This window comes from Monodelphis domestica, chromosome 2, assembly GCF_027887165.1.
Source record: "Monodelphis domestica isolate mMonDom1 chromosome 2, mMonDom1.pri, whole genome shotgun sequence".
NCBI lineage: Eukaryota > Metazoa > Chordata > Mammalia > Didelphimorphia > Didelphidae > Monodelphis > Monodelphis domestica.
Window position 1 is genome coordinate 72,935,746 of NC_077228.1, and position 21,254 is coordinate 72,956,999.

Here is a 21,254-nt window from a genome sequence, read left to right on the forward strand (position 1 = left end):
GACTTAACCAGGGGCCAGGAGAGTCATGGGCATGAATCTCACTTTTTATATTTATTTGATGCATGACTATAAAGAACCCACATAACTTTTATGTGCCTTAGTTTCCATTTCTGAAAAAAATAGAATTAGTAATACCTGTAATACCTCCCTTGTATGGTTGTACATAAAGAAAACAATGTACATAAAGGACTCCCTTTGTATACCCAAAAGCATAACCCTTGGTAGAGTGTCTCAACTCTCTCCCTTTTTTCTTCTTCCCCCCCCATAGGATTATAGATTTACTCAGTTGTAATTTAGTACCCACCTTGCAGATAAGGAAACTGAGGCCTAGGGATATTAAGAATGCAGTTAGTAAGTGGTAGGGCTAGGTCCTTGGACCCCAAATCCAGTGCTCTTTTCATTATATCCAACAATGTCTCCAAGACTGTCTCTTCCCATTCAGGTTATACCTATTTCAGGGCATTTCTCAGTCTTTTCATATAATCTTCCCCCAATGATTTCTATAGACTAAACCATACATGATGCATTTAATCATATACATTGGTTTTTTTTTTTAACTTAGGATTTCATGGAACCAAGTTTGATTTTTTTTTCGAAAAGTCTTAAAGGTTTAGACCAGTGATACTATTCTTTGTATTCCACATCAGAATGTAAGCTCCTTAAGGGTAGGGATTGTCTTTCTTTTTAATTCTATTTATGTTCCCAGTGTTTAACACAGTGTGTGACACATAGCAACTGTTAAATAAATGCTTATTTACTTGATTGACTTTGTGTTCTTTGTATACCATTCTGGTGGCCTTCTGCTAATTATATCCATTCTATCCTGTATATGTATCTTATTTGTACTGTTTGTTTGCATATCATTCCCTCCATTGGACTGTGAGTTTCTTGAGAGCAGGAATTGTCTTTTGCCTCTCTTTGGATCCCCAACTTAACATAGCATCTAGCACATAGCAGGTGCATCAAAATTTTATTGACTGATTCTACCACACCGTCACATTTTTAGAATGCAGAATTCCTAATAAATTCAGTTAGTTGAATTTGGAAGAGTAGGTGACCTATTCATAGTGCTCATCAGTACATTTATCCTGTGATATTTGCCACACAACAATAACATCATAGGTAAAGGGGATTTCAACTCTGAGCTATGAGTTCTCTTGCACTCAAGTGCCTGGTTGCTATTCCCAAAACCCTGTTTCCTGTGACTGATTTTTCTCTTAATTGAGGTCAGGAGTCTATTTTATTTCTCCTTCCAAGTCCCTAGTTACTTTTAGTATCACCAGGCTTTCTTTATCAGATACTAAATTGGCACCATAGTTCTATGACCTTTATCACTAGTTATTGGCTCCCTAATGACTCAGGAGATTACATTTTTGTTAGATCTTTACAATGGGAAAGTACCACAGAGTCTAAGTAATCTAGTACATTCATTTTACAGAGGAAGATGCTGAAACTTTGGCAGGTTAAGTGATTTTTCCAGGTCATATAGATATAAGATATCAGAGGTAGGATTTGAACCCATATCCCCTGATTCTAGAGCCAGAATAGAGATGATTAGTTAAGAGGGACATGATGAAGATAATGATGATAAATACTCAATATTCACATAGTATTTACTATTTCTCAGGCACTGTGATAAACACTTGACAACTATTATTTAGTATTATATATGTAATATATAATAATGCAATATATTCACAGAAACCCTAGGAAGTAGGTGCTATTATTATCCCCATTTTATAGATGGGGAAAAGAGAAGTAAACAGAGGTAAGGGACATGACCAGGGTCACAGAGTTAGTAAGTGTCTGAGACCAGATTTAAATTCAGGTCTTCCACACTCCTAGCCTGGTACTCTATCTATTATGACACCTAACCCTCTCCAACTTCTCAGAACCCTTAACCTCTTAAGATCAATCCAGTTAAACATTTATTCTCTTGCCTAATATGTACAAGGAACACCACTATATGTTGAAGATGGAAAGATAAAAATGAAATAGTCTTTGTCCTCCAAGAGTTTATAAATTCAATTGATAGGAAATAATACATACACAGAGAAATCAATACAATACATATACAAAGGGAATATATAGATTTAGGACTGAAGAGGATATCACTAGTCATGTGGTGTCTTACTCTCATTTCATAAATGAGGAAATAAGTTCAGAAAAGTGACATGATGCCCAAATTCCCATAGCTAGAAATGGGTACATGCAGGGTTACATTTCAGGCCTTCTGTCTCCAGATACAGGATTTTGCTCACTGTACTATGCTGAAAATACCACAGTGCAGCTGTACACACTGTACATAGAAAAATAGAAGCTGAAGACCCCCATTCCTTTAGTGGGTCACTATCAAATTATTAGAAAACTATTCAGCAAACCATTCCTCTTGGACTCTAACAATGTCAATGGTTTATTTGTGGTAAGAAACTGGGGGTAGGAGCCAACTTGACCCATACCTGGAGAGGTAGGGCTTTGTGATTAGATTTGAGTGCAGGTGAGAGGTTGTGTCCTTGTATGACAGAAAATTTTGTTGTCTCTCATTCATTTGAAACATCTGGCTTCTCAGAACCTTTGTATTCATCTTGATTTATAAATCTTGATAATTTTCTAAAATTCTGAATGTCCCCTCTTTTTTCCTCAAGTTTCTTTAGGAAAAATCTCTTATGTTGACCTCTAAGAAAACTAAATTGAGAGTGTTTCCCCTTTCTTAGGGTGATTTAAGTAAGTGACTTAGATATATGGAATAATGAAAGTAGGACTTCCAAAGAATGAGTCAATTCCCTCTCTTCCATAACGTGCACTCTACATCCTCTAAGTTCATCCTCAAGGTTTACTTTGTTAGAAAAGCTTCCTCCTATTCAAGGACCACTTTCCCATTCCCCCTCACACTTGCATAATATGCAAGGTAAGGGCCATGTTTTTTTTTTTCAATTTTGCATCCTCATTATACAATGAAAATCCTTCATAATTTAGTCCTTCCAAGTTACAATTAATATTCTCTCCTCACACATTCCTTTTCTCCTCTCTTCTCCTCTCTATCTAAATTCGCAGGCTCAGCAGCAGCACCTGCTTAGGAGAAACAAGGCGGCTGCTGTTCCGATTTCCCCAGTATGCCTTTAAAAACAAAAAATGAGAACAAGATCTCTGTCCCCGCCTCCCCCCTAATCGCATAAATATGAAGGAAACTAACAAAGTGGAAACATTCCCCATTCAAAGCAAGAGGTGTTTTAGAGAGAGAGAGAGAGAGAGAGAGAGAGAGAGAGAGAGAGAGAGAGAGAGAGAGAGAGAGAGAGAGAGAGAGAGAGTGTTTGTGCCTGTGTTGGTTCCTTTCCTAATCTATCCCCAGGATGAAGATTAATAACCCAGCAACCTCAGATCCCTCTTTTTCACTTTCTTTTCTTTCCTGATTTGGGGGCTGTCTCTGCCTTACTTTTTTCCATCCAAATTTCTAATCTGCTGAGCTTTGTAACTCCTTCATCTCCCTGAGTCTCTGACTCTCCATTCTTACTTCTCCCTTCTCATTGTAGTGTATTTTTTCTTTTTTGCCAGTGTTCTGAAATAAATGTCTTTCATCTTTGGCCTTATTTCTACAGTAAATATGTTTAGATATTTCAATAGCAAGAGGAGGAAGGAGGAGGAGGAGGAGGAGGAGGAGGAGGGGAGAGAGAGAGAGAGAGAGAGAGAGAGAGAGAGAGAGAGAGAGAGAGAGAGAGAGAGAGAGAGAGAGAGAGAGAGAGAGAGAGAGAGAGAGAGAGAGAGAGAGAGAGAGAGAGAGAGAGAGAGAGAGAGAGAGAGAGAGAGAGAGAAATGAGTTGCAAGCTCCAGCTCCACCCTTTAAGTCAGAAACGGACCTCTCTGCAGTTTAAGTTAAACAACAGAAGTGGGACCAAAGCATTAACTGTAACACTAAGATTAGGGCACATTGAATCACTTCTTCCTTAGAATCCACCTCTTTTGCCCCTAGCTCTCTGTATCGTCCTGACCCAGAGTTAGTCATCTGTCCATCACTTTTTCAACCACCCTGGAATGTCCCTGCTGCAAATCTGGGAGGGTTAACCTAGCTCTTACCCCAGCCTACTAGCTAACCAAAGGAGACAGCCGCTAAGATTCAGAGCCCTCCCTCCTGCAAAGCTGGCTAGCCAATAGGCACCTGGAGGGAGTATGCCCACTGATCCTATTGGTTGACAACCTCCGTGCATAAGGAAGAGAGAGGGAGGCAGGCCGGGCAGCATTGTTATCTTAAGACACTCATCTGGTCCCTGAGTCTGCAGGTGACACTGCCTAGGTACGTAGTACTGAGCCTGAGTATGGAAGCACAGGGCTACAGGCAGCCTTGGAATCAGATTGCCGAGAAGAACCAGCTCCTCCTTTAGGCGGCCTCAAGCCGGAGGGGACCTCTCTACTAGTTACCCACCTATGTGGGTGCACCTGCTGTGTGTAGAGAAGGCAGGAACAAATCAGCTAGCAGCATGATCTCTGCTGAAGCCTGTGGACTTGCCTTTCCCCGAGTGAAAAGCACTGATTTGGAGGCGAGGGAGTAAGAGTCCTTTTTAGAGTTGGAAAAGAAGACAAGATTCTAGATTACTCCTCTGCAGAGGGACCTGGGACTCCCTAAGGGGTTGCCTCCTTACTGTCCTTGCTGTTCTCGGTCTGTCTTCACCCTCGGGATCCAGTCTAGAAACACCCCTTAACCATGCTTCGGGTTACCGGAGTTCTTGGTGTTCGACTGGAAGAGAGCAGGCGAGAGCTCCAGCAGCGCTAGCAGCGAAGGGAGGAGAGAATTTGGAAAGGGGTAGCCCTGCTCTCTCAACAGTCTGAGAGAAAGACATTCGCATTCCCTCCAAATAGGGGAGGTGGGGGGGGAAGCACGTGAAATCATGAAATAAAAACTTTGGAAAGCTGCCACCGGAGATGTGGTCGGAGCTGAAAAAACCCTGGAATCTGTTAGGAATCTCCTCCCAGACGCTCTGGGATTTGGGAGCAGCTGATACAGCAAGGAAGACTCTTGCAAGGATTCAAGGTAACTAAGCGGGGTATTGTATTCAATGGTCTTCTGGTGTTGTTTTGCTGGGGAAGATTGGTAGCATGCATATGCGTTGACTTCTGAAGGGGTAGATTGCTCCCCGGAAGCAAGCCGCTTTGGATATTTGCAAGCAGTTGCCGTCAGAGGGGAGAATTGCCTGCTTCTTGGTCTCTTAGCTTTCGCCTGTCCTGTTCTGAGCCCGGCTGGAGGCTTCCCGGTTTGAACTAGATCTAGTCCTATTGCCACTGCTGCTCTATGGCAGCCAAGATCCCTGGGCATTCTTCCTGACCTGTATTATTATTGCCTGGGGTAAGTCTTCAAAGTTAGGACAACTCTCATTAGCTTCAGCGAATCTCATCTTACTGAGGAATCGTTGGGGAATGACTAGGTGTATTTGCCTGGTCTCTGTCCATGACATACTCTACATGGGATATAGAACAGGGGCTGGCCACATGCAATCTCCATACCTAGGGTTCATATAGTTAGCTAGTATGTCTGTATAGTGTCTGTCTATGCCTCTCTTCCTTTGCCTTTCTTACTCTCCTTCACAATCCTACAGCCAGAGGAAAAGAATCTGAGGACGGAACCTTATTAGGCAGCAATTCTTCTCCCTAGGGGTGGTGGTGGAAGTCCCACTGATTGAGTTAAAGCAGGCAAAGCACTGGAGACTGGGGCAGGCAGCTCGGCTGTTCTGAGAGGAATACTGTGTTCATTCTGGGATCTAGCAGTTCTCTCCATTCCTGTAATGATCTGCATGTATTTATTTGCATGTTACTTTCATGCCTGATCGCCTGGGCACATAGCTGCATGCGCACAGACACAAAGTGCTGGGGATGGAAAGAGAGCATGCTGGCTACAGAATTTGCTGGGGCAATCCAGAGATGACTGAATTGTTCCGTGAGCCCAGGAACTTGTGAGCCCAGAGGAGTTTCCCTCTTCAGTCAGCCTTGTGTGTGGTATATATTTATCCAGAGTATATAGACTTAAGCCAAATATTAACTAACAATCAAGCTAATGCACTATTAACATGCTTGAACAGACCCCTCTGTAAAGAACTCTGCGTGTGTTATCCCTAGCACAGGGAGCCAGGTGCCCTGGAAATTAGTAAATGTTTTTGTTAAAAAGAAGAAAAGAAAAGAGGTAGTAATTATCAAAGGCTGCCCTTGTAGCTGTGTACTCAGGGCCTTCAGTATCGGGGACAGTGTTATGTCAGCATAAACCAATAAGGAAGAGAGAAGGTGTATTGGGGAGTCAAGTGCTTCTGCAGCTGCCGTTCTGCACACATGTGCACATCCAAGTGTGTCCACTCCTTAAACATACTAGCACACAATGCCTGTCTGTGGTGACCCACCAAGCAGCTGGGCAGGAGTTTGTAGAATTGCCTGGAAAGGGGGAAGGGAATTGGGGGAAGGGGTTCCAGGCTGATGACGTCAGGAGCTTGGAGAATGAGGCTTAAGTAGGTTCTTTTGGATGATCAGGGGCTAGAGATGACCCTCCTTGAGGGGCTGCTGTTGCATGTTTGGTATTTAAGCCAGAAGCTATGTGAGTTCTCTCTCAACCTGAGGAAGTTGTCTTGTAGCATCAGGTGCAGAACTGGGCAATCCTACCAGGATGGTCCTGTAATCCTATCAATACCCATAATTGCTTTCTGCTGTGCAGCAGAGTGCACGCCTTGCTGCCTTACTGAGTGGCCATGGAGAGAGAGGGCAAGGGGGCAGGGAATGGCTTCTGTGAAATGTTGAGGAAGAGGGAAGCAGATTGAGGAATGTGGATTTTTCCCATTAGAGAGAGCTTGCTCCAGAGTGCCTGACAGCTTGGTACCCACCAGCTGCAGCACTGGGGAGTCTCAACAGTCTTTGATGGATTTTTCCTTCTCCAAAATTGAGATGGGGGTGTTTGGAAGAATGAAGTGATGGGTGCTGCAAATGTGGCCAGCAAAGGCAGGCAAGCATGGAGTAAGGGGGGGTGGGGGGGAGGAGAAGAGAAGCTACAGAGTGGATAGGCTTGACGTTCCACTCACAGGGTTTCTGACTGTTTGACTGGGGCACTGATGACCATCCAGCACCCTGCCCTGGAGGACTCTCCTCTGGAGGCCCCCATCTGTTTTCCCAACAGGTTGTTTACAGAGTATGGTCAAAGGGCAAGGAATATATCATGCCAGAGCCAACCCCTGCATCATCTGCCTCTTCCTGATACCCTCTCCCCAGGCACAGGGAATCCCTCTGGGGCTAGCACATAAAAAAGAGCCCCTCCGAGGGAGTGCTTGGAAATCACTCCCCAGCTCACAAACAAGAGGTAATCTGAAGGGAGTTGAGACACCTGCGTGGGCACTTTCTGCTGACTTGAGATTCTTAGCAGGGAGGTTCCTAGGTTGGTGCTCTATCTTATCCCTACTGCATCCCTTTCTATACCCCCTTACACTCTCTCTCTCTCTCTCTCTCTCTCTCTCTCTCTCTCTCTCTCTCTCTCTCTCTCTCTCTCTCTCTCTCTCTCTCTCTCTCTCTCTCTCTCTCTCTCTCTCTCTCTCTCTCTCTCTCTCTCTCTCTCTCTCTCTCTCTCTCTCTCTCTCTCTCTCTCTCTCTCTCTCTCTCTCTCTCTCTCTCTCTCTCTCTCTCTCTCTCTCTCCCTCTCCCCTCCCCCCCTCTCTTTCTCCCTCTCTCTTCTTTGCTTTTGGTAATTCAACCTATTTTCTCTTCAAAAATAACGGCCCTGTATAAATTGTATAATGGCATCTTTCTCTGAAGAGCTGAGAGTACTTTACAGAGCTCATCTAATTAATCCTCACACAAGCTTATTGTCTCATTTATCTTTGATTATCCTGTGAGGTAAAACCAGATCTGCTATTAAGTGTCCCTCCTTATAATTCGAAGTAGATGGGATAGCAAGGAGTTCACAGAAAGGTTAAATGACCGGCCCCATGTTTTACAGAGAGCCAATCTTTAACAAAATGGGGAGCTCTAGTCTGAGTCACTTAACTTGTTTACTAATGCTTGACAATGTTGATTTATTATTAATTATATTTTAATGCCTATCTCATTTTTGATGATAATGCTTTGCTGTAGTTGATCTATTTTTGAACTGGAATTGGAGATAACAATTTAACACAAGGCTGTGTTAGAGCTAATATAACCAACAATTATATCCCTGGTACTATGAAGCTTATAAAGATGGAGCCCTTTGCTTGCCCTCTGGGAGTTTACAGTTGGGGGGAAAGTATAGAACAAGGGAGAAGTTAGGCAATGAACAACAATGTATATTACAATTCTAAGCCAGACAAAAATTGCTGACAATAAACGTGATGACTTGAAAAAGATAGAGGTCACTTTTGATTGGTGGAAGAGAAGGATTACTGGGAAGCTACTTGGAAGAAGCAGGGATCTGTTCCATGATTTGAAGAATGGTTAGGATTTGGATTGAGGAGAATAGATAAAGTGGAGAGTAGTGGGGACAACTAGGTGGCATAGTGGATGGAGTGCTGGGTCTGGGGTCAGAAAGACCCAACTTCCTGAGTTCAAATCTAGCCTCATTTATGAGCTGTGTGACCCTGGGCAAGTCATGCATTCCTGTTTGTCTCAGTTTCTTCACCTAAAAAATGAAAACCCTCCAGTATCTTTGCTAAAAAAAAAACCCACAAGGGGCCAAAAAGACTCACACTACTGAACAACAAGAACAAAAAAAAACTGTAATTGGTAATAAAGAGAAGGCCAGATGTCTCCAAGATAGATTTGTTACTCCTGACCCCTCCTCCCCCTCAGCCTTGGGATCATGACAAAAGTAAAGTAGAAACTGAATTTCAACAATAGTTAACCTGGAGAAAGCAATCTTAAGACTTAGATAAAATAATTTGGAACAGGGGCTCTTTTTAAAGTATTTAAAGACTTTTTTCAATTTAATTGCCTCAGTTTCCCCATCTATAAAATGGGAAATAATAGCACCTACCTTCCAAATTAGAGTGAGGATTAAATGAGTTAATATTCATAGCCACTCTTTCCAAACTGTAAAACTCCCTATAAATGGCTATCTGTAAGTAGAAATATCATCATTGGTTTCCTTTTTAACCTTACATTTTATATTATACACTTTAAAATATTCATTCCAAGAAAGGTTCCATTGGCTTCACCATACTGCAAAAGGGACACAAAAATATTATATGGCATACTAAGATGCACAAAAGAAATTAAGTAACTCTCCCTTCTCTAAAGCTGGGCTGTTTGCTGGGATATGGAAGTGTGATTGACCTTTTCCCCTCTTTCAAGTCAATGGCCCATGTGTAATGGCAAACAAACAAAAAATCCTGATGAAATTCAGATGTTTCACCAACTTCATATTAGGAAACGGCATGAAAATTGTTATCAGCTGAAGGGGACCACCTAGATTTTACAGGCATCATTATAAGCCATCCTATCTAATTGAAATCAGAGCCTTTTTGGAGTGGGTCTCACTTTACCCCCAAATATCTCCACCCCAGAGTGGCTTTAAAACCCAATAGGATGCCAAAGCTGTGAGTTATTTGGTCTTAAAATTCTTGAGCATGTCTGTGTGCATAACCTCTTACCTTCTCTCCTCCTTTTCCTTTTTAATAAAACATTTGCTGTTGAAATCACATTGGAGTAGAGGGAGAAAGAAGTGTGTGTGTGTGTGTGTGTGTGTGTGTGTGTGTGTGTGTATGTGTATGTGGGGGAAGTTGTGCTGTATTGCCTGCAGCCTTACTACTAGGTACTGTGATTCAGGCCTTTTTCAAGCTATCTGGAGAGGATAAAATCATTTCTATTAGGAGGGGCAGCTCTGAGGAACAGCCAAGGGCTGTGAACATATATAGTGGGGGCAACATCTGGCCTTCCCCTTATCTGGTCAACAGCAAACCTATGACAAGTAGACCTTATCTGTCAAAGGAAAGGTCATCCTTTGGGAGACCTGATAAAACTGTCACATTCTCCATATTACTTCTCATTTGATTTCAGGCACTGAATATTCACTTTGCCTGCCTCTCTGATTCCTTGGGTACCCCCTTCCACTATGTACGGAGGGCAGTATGAATGATAGTGGGATAACTGGTCCAAAATCACAGAGATTCTACATTTTTTTCATCTGGAGAAAAAGCCACTGGCCACAAAGTTTCACTTTGACTTTCTCATCTCTATTAGCTCTCCTGGAGGGTTTGACTAAATACCCTCCCAAGGAGCCTACTGTCTTCTAAGTCCTCTTCACTGCCAAGACTGGGCTCTTATGCAGCAGCTCCTTTGAACTGGAATGTCTTTTGCATATTCTATTCTACAAGCCTCCACTTTTTTCTTAGCAACAGAGGTGAGATGCTTGAGCTTTCTATTGGTTCAGGTAGCTTCTTGGGGATGAAGCCCTTCTCCTCACCTCCCTCAGTTCTTGTTGGGAGGTATGATGCTAGCAGCCAGGCCTTATATTTGTTAATGGGGGGGCTGCTGAATAAGATCCACAAGTATTAAACACTAGCTCTAGTATAGTGGGAAGAGGACCCAATAGGAGTTACTGGACTTTGCTCTGCACTTCTTACATGGATGACCTTTAGCAAGATGAATCTCTACTCATTTAGAAAATTGATGGATTTGGATTAGATGATCCATTAGGGTCTCTTCTAGTTCTCATTCTATGTGTCTATGAGCCTACTGTGGGTGCTGGGACACTATGTGAGACACAGGGGATACAAAGACAAAAAAATGACTCAATACCTGCCCTGCAGAGGCTTGTATTCTGCATGGAAGGGGAGGAAAAAAGGAGGAGGGTTTGATGTAGAGTGTGGTGATGAGTATGAAGAAGCAGAACACTGGGGAATTTGAGGAAGAAAACATTCATATAAATTCAGGGTATGAAAAGAATTCTGAATGTTCTTTCTAATATATAAACCATCATTTGGCTATATTTGGAGTTGAGTATTACAGTGTTATAGCTTGGAATGTTCATCATTCAGTGTTATATTTCCTCTACCATTAAAGGATCTATGGATAGTTGTCAGCCAATAAACATTTATTAAGCTGTTACTATATGCAAGGCACTGGGGATATGAAGTCAGACAAAAAGACAGATAGTACCTACCACCAACGAGCTTCTATTCCAAATGGGTGAGACAACTCACAGAAGAGCTCAAGAGGAATGGGTGGTTCCTACATAGGAAATTGGTAGTAAATTCCAAAGAGTCAGAAGAAAAGTAGGGAGAATGCAGGATGGCTGGTCAAGGAGATTCAGGGAAAATTTACCAGTGAGAGCAGAGGGTATTGGAGTGGAGGAATATTCCAGCATGAGGGCACTTCTGGGATGAGAAGGCAGCTGAGGCATGATGGTAAAGTCCATTGAGTCAGAGATTGAACTGAGATGAGATTGACATTGAGTTTGAGACTGGTGTGCTTTTCCATTCATGCTAAGTGATGGATGAACCCATGAGTTGTGTGGGAGATGATGGGAGCTCTGCTGTCTTCTAGTTTCAAGCTCTACTTCCTACAAAATGGTGATTATAAAGAAAATAAAGGATGCTGAAGAATAGAGTCTAGAAAGCACAGAAGGATATGGTTTATGGAAACTTAGTTTCAACCCCTTGAAGTTCAGAATCAAGGGGACTTGACATACCTTAGATAACTAACCTTTATGGCATGCCTTAAAGCTAGAAGTGACAACTGGGTCTTTGGCAAGATCACTTGGAATCTTGAGAAGCATTAATGGGTGCCAAAGAATAAGTACCATTGATTATAGATTTGGAAGTAGAGCCCTTAAAAGCTATTTAAAAATACTGCCTTCTACATTTGACAGATGAGGGAACTGGGGGCCAGAGTTAGTGACTTGTCCAAAGTCACTTAAGTGGCAGATCTAGTACTTGTTCAACTCCGTCATGTTGCCTGGTGCTCACTATATTGTTCAATCAAAAGATAAGCATTTGTTAAGTTGATATTATGTGCCAGATCTATACTGTGGACTCAAAATATAAAAAATAGAAAAAATCCCCTGCCCTCATAAAGTGTGTGTGCATATGGTAGAATCTCTCTCTCATTATACATTTTATATATATACATATATATATATATATAATAGAGATAACATGTTATATAATATCTATGTATAGAGACATAGAGATATTCTACTGTATATACATATATTATATATACATACATTAACACTCATAGTCCTATAAATCTTTTAAATGCAAAGAAAGTGAATGTGAGGTTCTAACTTCAGAATCTCTCAGGCAAGACTGCAGCAAGTCTAATCATTTCATTATAGCCTTTTTGACCTCTTTGAGAGTGAAAATTACCAAAAGAATCTTTTGGGGGACCCCCACTTTAATGTATGAGGCCTTAGTTCTCATAGTTAGTTGTGAATGTTTCACCTGGAATGCTCCCTCCACTTACCCTTTTCCCCCTACTTTTTCTTGAAGGGTTGTCTTATAGAGGAGATAAGAAGTGGTTAAAACATGAATCACAAAGGAAAATCATTGCTTTTTGGCAAAGATTATTTTAGGGGGGGAAGGGTAATTTTGCAGATATGGTACAGTCAGAACTGAGTCATGGTGCTAAAGAATGAAGGTTCTCACTTTTAAACTTGTGTTATAAAAAGAGTAAAGCTCACCAGTGTGAGATACAGCTGCTGAATGCTACACACTGAGCCCTGGTCGATATTGCATATCTCTTTGAGGAAGGGCAAACACTTCATTTCAAGATAGCACCGGGAGCCAATTTTTCTGTTATATGAGAACAATAGCTAGAGGTCCAAAGGTTCAGAAGTCAATAAAGACCCTTTGGCAAGTGCCTAAAGCTTCTACTATCTGTTATGACATATTTAGGTCCAGTTTGAATGTAGGCACACAAATTCATGCATCATATATACAGTCTGTATGTTGGGCATGACCTCAAATAAAGTGACCAGACAGCTTTAGTTTAGAAAAGTTCTTACACAGATTAATAATAATAATAGGAATGTTTATAGCATATTGAAGTTGAGAAAGAACTATACAAATACCTCATATGAACTTCATAAAAGATTATAGCACCTAGGTACTATGGGTACTAATGTCATCCCCATTTTACAAATGAAGACATTGAGAATCAAAGAGATTAAATGGCTATATGATTCTTTAATTGTCACAAAGCTGGTAAATGTCAAAGGCAGGGGATATGAGCCCAGTTCTTCATTATTGCTGAAGCCAACACTCTTGGCTAGGATCCTTTGTCTCCCAGAGTGGGATAGTCCTTACTGTCACAAAACAATCATCTGGTCAGACTCTAAGCTAGAATAATTTTTATAGCAAATATATAAACTATAAAGTACAATTGGAATAATTGGATGCGGAATTAATATAGAGTGAATCTAAGTTAAGTTTGTTGAATGAGAATTCATCAAATGTGTTGTTACTTTTAAGTTTGTCTACATTTTAGAATCTGGGAGACTTCTCTTGTAGTAAGGAAACGACCAACATATTTCAATCCCTCTGAATCCAAGTTATTATGTTTTTTTTTTCAAGATAGAAGTATCTGAAGCTAAAAGAAACTCCTTGGGGACCTCAGAGAAAGGAATGGTTTGCTCACTGTTGCCAAGACCCTTTAATATAATTGAGCCTATTCTTTAATGCCAAAAGTATAAGGATTTTATTTTAAGGGTTACCAAGACATTTACCCAACAAAAATCCACCCCACCTCAGTATTGACTCTGGAAAGACCCTATTAAAATGCAAATATAGTTCTTGGAGTGAGGGTAGAGGAGTAGGATAGAAATTACCATTAAGTACACCCATCAGTTCCCTAATAGGAAGGAGGGTATTTATACATTGAGAAAATTATAAATGAGATAAATCAGTAAATATGCATGGAGCAAAGTGCCATGGAGAAGACCAGCATGGATGGCTCCCTGGAGCATAGACCTTATTCAAGGTGTCATAAGAACCTGACATGGAAAATAGACCAGTATGGACACTGTCCATTGGAGAGTAGAGGTGGAGATCTCTGCACTATGGGAGGAAGTCATAGAAAGATCAGTTAGAGGAAAAATGAAGACAGATGTCACAATTTTGCTAGAAGCTCACATTGTATCACCCTCTCCCTTTATCTGTCTCTATTTCCCTCATACACCTGTCACATTGTGGGTGTTGCATAAAAGTTTAATAATATTAAAACCGAGTGCCTCCAAGGACCTTTTTGGAACCTGATCCATCTTCATCTGGCCAATTCCCACAAGGCAATAAGCATAACATCTATGTTCCTGTTTTGCCATCCATTCCACTTTAAACTCTTTCCTACCAACAGCATGATACTTGAGAAAAGCAAGCATCCTAAACATAGCCAGAAGGCTATTGTGCATAAGCATAAAATCATAGAATTTTAGATTTGGAATGGAGCAAGCAGACTGATGGCCTGATCCAACTCCATGGATTATGGCAGTATAGACAGAGTGCTAGAACATATCTTAGAGGCCATTTAGTCCAACTCCCTTATTTTGTTGTTGTTGTTCAGTCTTTTCAGTTATATCTGAATCTTCATGAACAAATTTGAGGTTTTCTTGGTAAAGATACTGCAGTGGTTTGCTATTTCCTTTCTCAGCTCATTTTTACAGATGAGGAAATTGAGGCAAATAGGGTTAAGTGACTTGCCTAGGGTCAAACAGCTAAGCTAGAAAATATCTGGGACAAAATTTGAACTCATGAAAATAAGTCTTCCTGATTCCTGGCCCAGAATTTTAATCTACTGAGCTACTTATTTGCCCCCATTCTATAGATGCGGAAACTAAAATCCAGAAACCCTTAAGTGACCTGCTTTGGGTCACAGGACAAGTCAGTTAGAGATTCAGGACTAGAATCAGGTCTCCTGATTCTAAATTACATTTATTCCCCCCCTTCCCCCCTACCAAATGACACTCTCATCTCACCAAGGAATAAGTGTATATTAAATTAGTTGGGAGAGATGGTTTTAAAAGAAAACAGAAATTGCATTTGTACATGCTATTTCCCATGTCTGGAATAGACTCTCCAACCTCCTTTGATGCTTTCAATCTCTGCTTTCCTTTAAAAAGTTGGCAGGTGCCATTATTACCTTGAAGCTTTTCCTAATTTGCTCACCTTCCCATACCAACCATTTTCACTCTTAACCTTCTCATTTTTTATCTCTCTAAAGCACTGATAAGATCCCAACCTCAGTTACAGATTTGTATATTCTTCATAGTCTCCTAGATTGAAAGGCCTTTAAACATATTAATTTTTTTCATTTCTTAAAGATAGCAGGAAAGGCAACCTGTTTAAATGGATGGAGAGCAGAGGAACCTGGGTTTATCTCATTTCATGGTTTTGAAATTTCGGGATAGTCACCCTCTTAATTGCTGTTTGGTCATTTTTCAGTTGTATTTAATTCTTTGTGACATCATTTGGCGGTTTTATAGGCAAAGATAGTGATTTGTTGTTTTCTTTTCCAGATCATTTTATAGATTAGGGAATATAGGCAAACAAGATTAAGTGATTTGCCCAGAATTACTCAACTAGTAAGTGTGTGAGTTCATAGGAAAACTCATCTTTATGAGTTCAAATGACTCCAAGCATGGTATTCTATCCATCACACCACCTAGCTGCCCATCATCTTAGGACCCCAGGCTATTCTTTAAGCAAATTAAGCTATACTCATCCTACAGGTCTTACTTTTAAAAGTTTAAAATCTAAGCTTATAATTTGTTGAATAGGTACTGATCTGCAATGGTTTCTTTATGCAAATTTCCTTACAAGAATGAAATTATAGGTGTAATTTTAAAAACAGCTGACATTTATATGCTACTTTAAGGATTAACAAAGCATTTGACATACCCTATCTCATTTGTTGCACACACAGTCCTACTACTGCAAGTATCATCCTTCCCATCTTATAGATGACTAAACCAATACTTATGGAAATTATGTGACTTTCCCGGGATCACAGAGCCAAGATGGGTCAGAGTCAGAATTCTAAATTGTATCACTCCTGATTTCAAGTTGAGTAGTCTGTCTACTTGATTGCATGGTGCTTTGTAAATCCTATGTGTTTATCAAAATGTAGAGGAACTTTTCCCCTTGCCACCTATTTGGAAGTCAACTTGGCTTTGTCCAATGATTTTTTGATGAGAGATTTATGGGTGGCTATAATCAGCATATACTACAAATGATGGGTCAATTTTCAATGAATCAAAAGCTAAAGGGCTTGGAGTGGGAAATTGCAGTAATCAGGAGAAAACAAATATTGGAAGTCACAACTGAATGTCTCAAGTGAAGTAGAAGGGAGGAAAAGATGGGGAAGACACTGGAGGCATTGACCACAAAGCCAATCCAGGTGGTCTAGTTTATCCAAGTGATGAGAAAGATTACAGAAATAATAGACATAACTGGAAGGGATCTCTGAGGTCAGTCACCTTGACCAATTCCCTTTGTTTGAAACATAAAATCACATAGAGTCATAGAAAAATCACTTTTTTTTTGCTTTCTTTACATAGGAATTTACAATAGGATTTCTTTTCAAATAAGATTCTTTGGCATGTTAAAAATGAAATTGCATGGGGGCAGCTATGTGGCTCATTGGATAGAGAGGCAAGCTCAGAGATGGGCAATACTGGGTTCAAATGTGACCTCAGACACTTCCTAGCTGTGTGATCCTTGACAAGCCACTTAACCACTATTGCCTAACTTTACCTCTCTTCTGGCTTGAAAACAAATACTTCTGGCTTGAAAACAAATACTTAGTGCTCATTCAAAGATGGAATGTGAGTTTTTTCAAATGCAATTTGATTTAAAAACTGAACATGAACCTATTTTTCATTCATTCATTCATTAAACAGTTTATTAAATTACCTGCTAGGTGCTATGGTTGGTACTTAGTATAGAGAAAAAGAAAATAAAATGAGCCTCAAGGAACTAACATTCTATTGGGTAAATACTATATTTCCACATATAACTAAATACAAAATATGGTCAAAGTAAATAAAAATAAAGTGGGTTGGCTACCCACTAGGGGAATCAGGAAAGGCCTCATGTAGGAGGTAGCAGGTGGCACATGAGGGAAACTTTGATTGAAACTAAGGATCAGAAGATCTGGAGGGAGGAAGGGAGGAGGGGGTACATCTCAGGCATGGGATGCAGTTCATGCAGAAGCAGAGAGACGGAGATAGAACTTACTGTAGAATAAGAATAGCTTAAATTGCTTTTTCTTTCCCTTGTCATCATCGCTGCTCTTTTATGCTGCCCTACTCAGCAGTGATGCAATGGAAAAGACTAGATTTGGACACATCGGCCCTCAGCAAAAATTGTCCTCCACCAGCAGTTGTCTCAAAAAAAAGTTTCCTCCCAGGTGTTTGAGTTACTTGCCTAGCAGAAATGCAGATGCTGCTTTCTCCAATATCCTCATTCCTCTCTTCTTTCCTTCACTCTCTGGCCCCCAATCTTAGTGGCTTGCACCAGTGGTAACAGAACCCAACAGTGGGAAAGGGGAATGATGAATCTGAAGAGACTTCTAAGCCCTGGGCTAGAAAGACCCATGGTTTTGACTCAATTAGCCTTTGGGAAGTGAGGAAAGGAAGCCCATTGACCCCTCTAAGGTAGCACTATGGACCTAGGAGTCACCTCCTTCCCTGCTATAATCTGATTGGCTTGAGGTGGGGCTGAATGGATGGGGGAGAGGGAAGTCCTTGGAATCCCCTTGAGGAACAGAAATGCTGAGGCACATCAATGAGGACTGAGGGCAGTGAATGTTTCCCTCCCTTCTCTCCTTATTCAGCCAATTTAACATACTATAAATAAGATGTCAGTCTCAGAGCAGGTGGAGGAGTAGGATTTGGGGAGGTGATAGGTTCATTTTAGGCTCCCTGCCTTCTCTCCAGGTTTTTTCTACTCTCCCTCTGTCTTTGGGGGTCTTGAGTTACAAAACTGATAAAGCAGCTGCAGCATCTTTGTTAGGGAGGCTAGAGAAACTTCTATACGCTGGAGACCCCTAGAGGCAGATGCCTTTGTTACAACATACCTGTCTACGGACCAAGAGGCCAGATGCTACATAAGAAAATGTTCAGGGGCTGGAGTGAGCACCTTTGTGAAAATGGCTCCATCCGGGCTAGCTTGGGACCCTGGAGAGCACTTATTTTTTACTGCAGCCTTTGAAACCTCAAACTTGGAGGTGTTCTGTATGGTAGGCATTTGATCATTTGTCTTTTACCAAAGCTATCTCTTACCTCATATTATAGATTTTCCACAATTATCCTCAGAATATGTGTGTGATTTTGGGGCACTGGGAAGGAGAAGCAGAGAGAGAGGGAAAATGGAAAGGGGGCCAGAGTGAAGATAGATTAGAAAGGGAGGCACATAATCTTATAGTATCTAGCCTGAAGCAATACTGTTGTGTTTTTTTTTTTCTTTTTCAACATTATCTTTCTTTAGTCTCCCACTTTCTCCTTGTTCTATCTAGGATCTGAGACTATGAGCCCTCAGAGACACCTACCCTTATTGGAAATCATGCTCATCATTTCTCCCTCAGCCTTTAAAGTTTATATTTTTTCTTTTTTATTTCCTTAGATCTTTTATCTTTGCTAACTAATATGTTGCTGAAGTATTAGTGGCTGATAGTGAAAGTGGGATGCCCTTCCAAGAAGACTGTAGAATCAGGGGTTTGGAATAAAAATCTAATTCCTTGTGTCCTCCTCCTTAGTTTATCACCTGTGTGACTGTAGACAAGTCATTTAACCTATCTTGGCTTCACTTTTCTTATATCTGAATTGATTGGGGTAGGCTTGATTGGATTTATTTCAATTTAGCAAGCATTGATCACTAGGTCCTTTCTATCCCCAAGTCTAATGATCGTTCCATGCTTAAACTAGAGTTAATTTTTATATATTTCTATCATAGTGGTTAGTTGTTTAAGCTAATGTATTGGGGGAAAGAGAGAGGTGAGAGGTAACCCTTCTCCTTTAAGACTCTCAAGCCATAGTATTGATTACATCTAACATATGAGACCATGGTTTTAATAACATTTTTAGGGACAGAAATAATAAAGTATGAATTTAAATATTAGGGCCCAAATACAGTATTGCACAGTCCTCCCCTTTACAATTTAAAGCCCCAGAAATATCAGACTTTGGGCTAGTAGGAACATTCTCTCTCACCCTAAACATTGTGGTTGCTTAAGGAAGGAAAGATCAGGAGGGGAACTTGAGGTATTGCCCAGCTGTGAACTTGGTTCAGTACTAATGATACTCCCACCTAGGTGCTTAGGATTTAGAGTCACAAATTCTGGGTGTCTACACTATCATTCTCTCCACCTTTGCTGATTCTTCCACTTGTAGCATTTCTGCCTTGCCCCAGCCCAATCCCTTTGCATTCTGGGTTTCCTGTGACCACCAGAAGCTACTGAATTTAAAGCTATATGTGAGTAATTGGTCTAGGATTGGTTGTTTCAGTAAAGACCTTGGACTTCTTGTCAGGTGACAGGCATTCTGTGAGATATTATATTTGCTTGGCTTCTTGAAATGCATTTCACAAATACCGTGTGTGAAATGGGGTTGACAGTGACTTAATTTGGGGGAAAGGGGAAAAAAAGAAGAAAACTGCCTGTTTTGCTATGTAGCACATGGATTATGATTTTAAAAATCCATCTGCATATGGAGGAAAATGGACTGATTTTGAAAAAAATTGACACAGGCCATATGCACATATGGCAATGAGAGGTTTTGCTTATGCAAACATCAGAATGACTCAGAGCAGCAGTGTTTAGGGCTTCAGGTAGGTGGGACCCTCCCAAGATTTCAGAACAGACCTTAGATTATGTGACATTGATCAGTGAAGAAGACCTAAAGTCTAGATTGAAGAGATCAAGGATTCAGGTCCTCTCTCTGTGACTCTGGGTAGGAAACTTAACCTCTCTTGACCTCAGTTGCCACATCTGTCAAATGAGGGAACTGACTAGATGACTTGGAAGGTCTACTCCAGCTCTCTATCTGTGATCCTACATGGAAAACAAGAAGTTGGAAAAAATACATCCTAGGTGATTTAGTAATGTGGAGCTCCAAAAAAAAAAAAAGGGAATTATAAGCCTTCAAAATCTGACTCTGGCCTTCCTTCCCAAGTGTATTGTACATTTATCCCTTTTCATGATCTCAACATTTCTGCCAAAATGGTCTACTTCTGATCAGTAAACTTGGCACTCAGACTCTGGCCAACATGCCTTTGCACAGGCTGATCCCCAACCCTGGGGTGCATTTTTTCTTGATCTCTACTTCTTAAAGGGCTCTCTAGATTCCTTCAAGGCTCATCACCCATTTGAAGCTCTTCTTCATCCCTGTTGAAGTTAATACTCTCTCCCTTATCCTCTATAAATTTACATACCCACATATTAACATACATACACTATATATATTATATATTTTATTTCTATATTCTATTACTTTTATATGTGTATTTTTGTACATCATATATATTTTATATATTTATGTATAATATATTTACATATTTCTTCTCATAAATAGTCTTCAAAGAAAAATATCTCTAAGCTATCAATACCACATGAAAACTCCAAATCATTAATAGAGAAATGCAAATTAAAGTAGGTCTTTGGTTCCACTTTATACCCATCATGTCAGAAAAGATGACAAACTGAGACAATGACAAATAGAAAGGCCTGGGAGAAAGTGCACACTAATGCATTGGTAGTAGAGCTGGGAATTCATACTATCAATGTATAAATCAGTTGGCAACCATACCCAAAAAAGTAACTAACTTGTGAGCTATCTTGACCACTGCTAGATCTCTACCCCAAAAGGACAAAAGAAAGAAGGAAAGGACCAATATGTACAAAAAAGAAATTGATCATAACTCTTTTTATAACAGCCCAAATATAGAAACAAAGAGGGTGCCCACCTTTTGGTTAATGACTAAACAAATTTTATTATATGAATCTAATGTAACAGTATTGTATAATGAGGAATGACAAAATGGACAATTTCAAAGGAAATTGGGAAGACCTCTGTGGTCTGACGCAGTCTGAATTGAACAGATCTGGAGAATAATTTACATAATGAAAGCAACATTATAGAGAAAAACAACTTTGAAAGACTTTAGGACTCTGATTAATAAACCACGAGCCCAAAGTACTCATGATGAATCACAATACCCACCTCCTGCCAGAATGATGATGGGCTTAAAATCCAGAATAGCACATGCCTTCTTGGATATGGCCAATGTGAGGATTTATCTTACTTGAATATTCATGTTTTTTTTTTCAACTCT

The 21,254-nt window shown here is 40.4% G+C and overlaps 1 protein-coding gene across 1 annotated transcript in view; it reads left to right on the plus strand.

Annotated features, from left to right (window-relative positions):
- The first annotated feature begins 4,108 nt into the window (after positions 1-4,108).
- BRINP2 (BMP/retinoic acid inducible neural specific 2) overlaps positions 4,109-21,254 on the plus strand; it is a 164,236-nt gene continuing 147,090 nt past the window's right edge. Inside the window, exon 1 of the mRNA XM_001373644.4 lies at positions 4,109-5,023. The gene's annotated coding sequence lies outside the window, so the exon portion shown is untranslated. The remainder of the gene's footprint in view (positions 5,024-21,254) is intronic.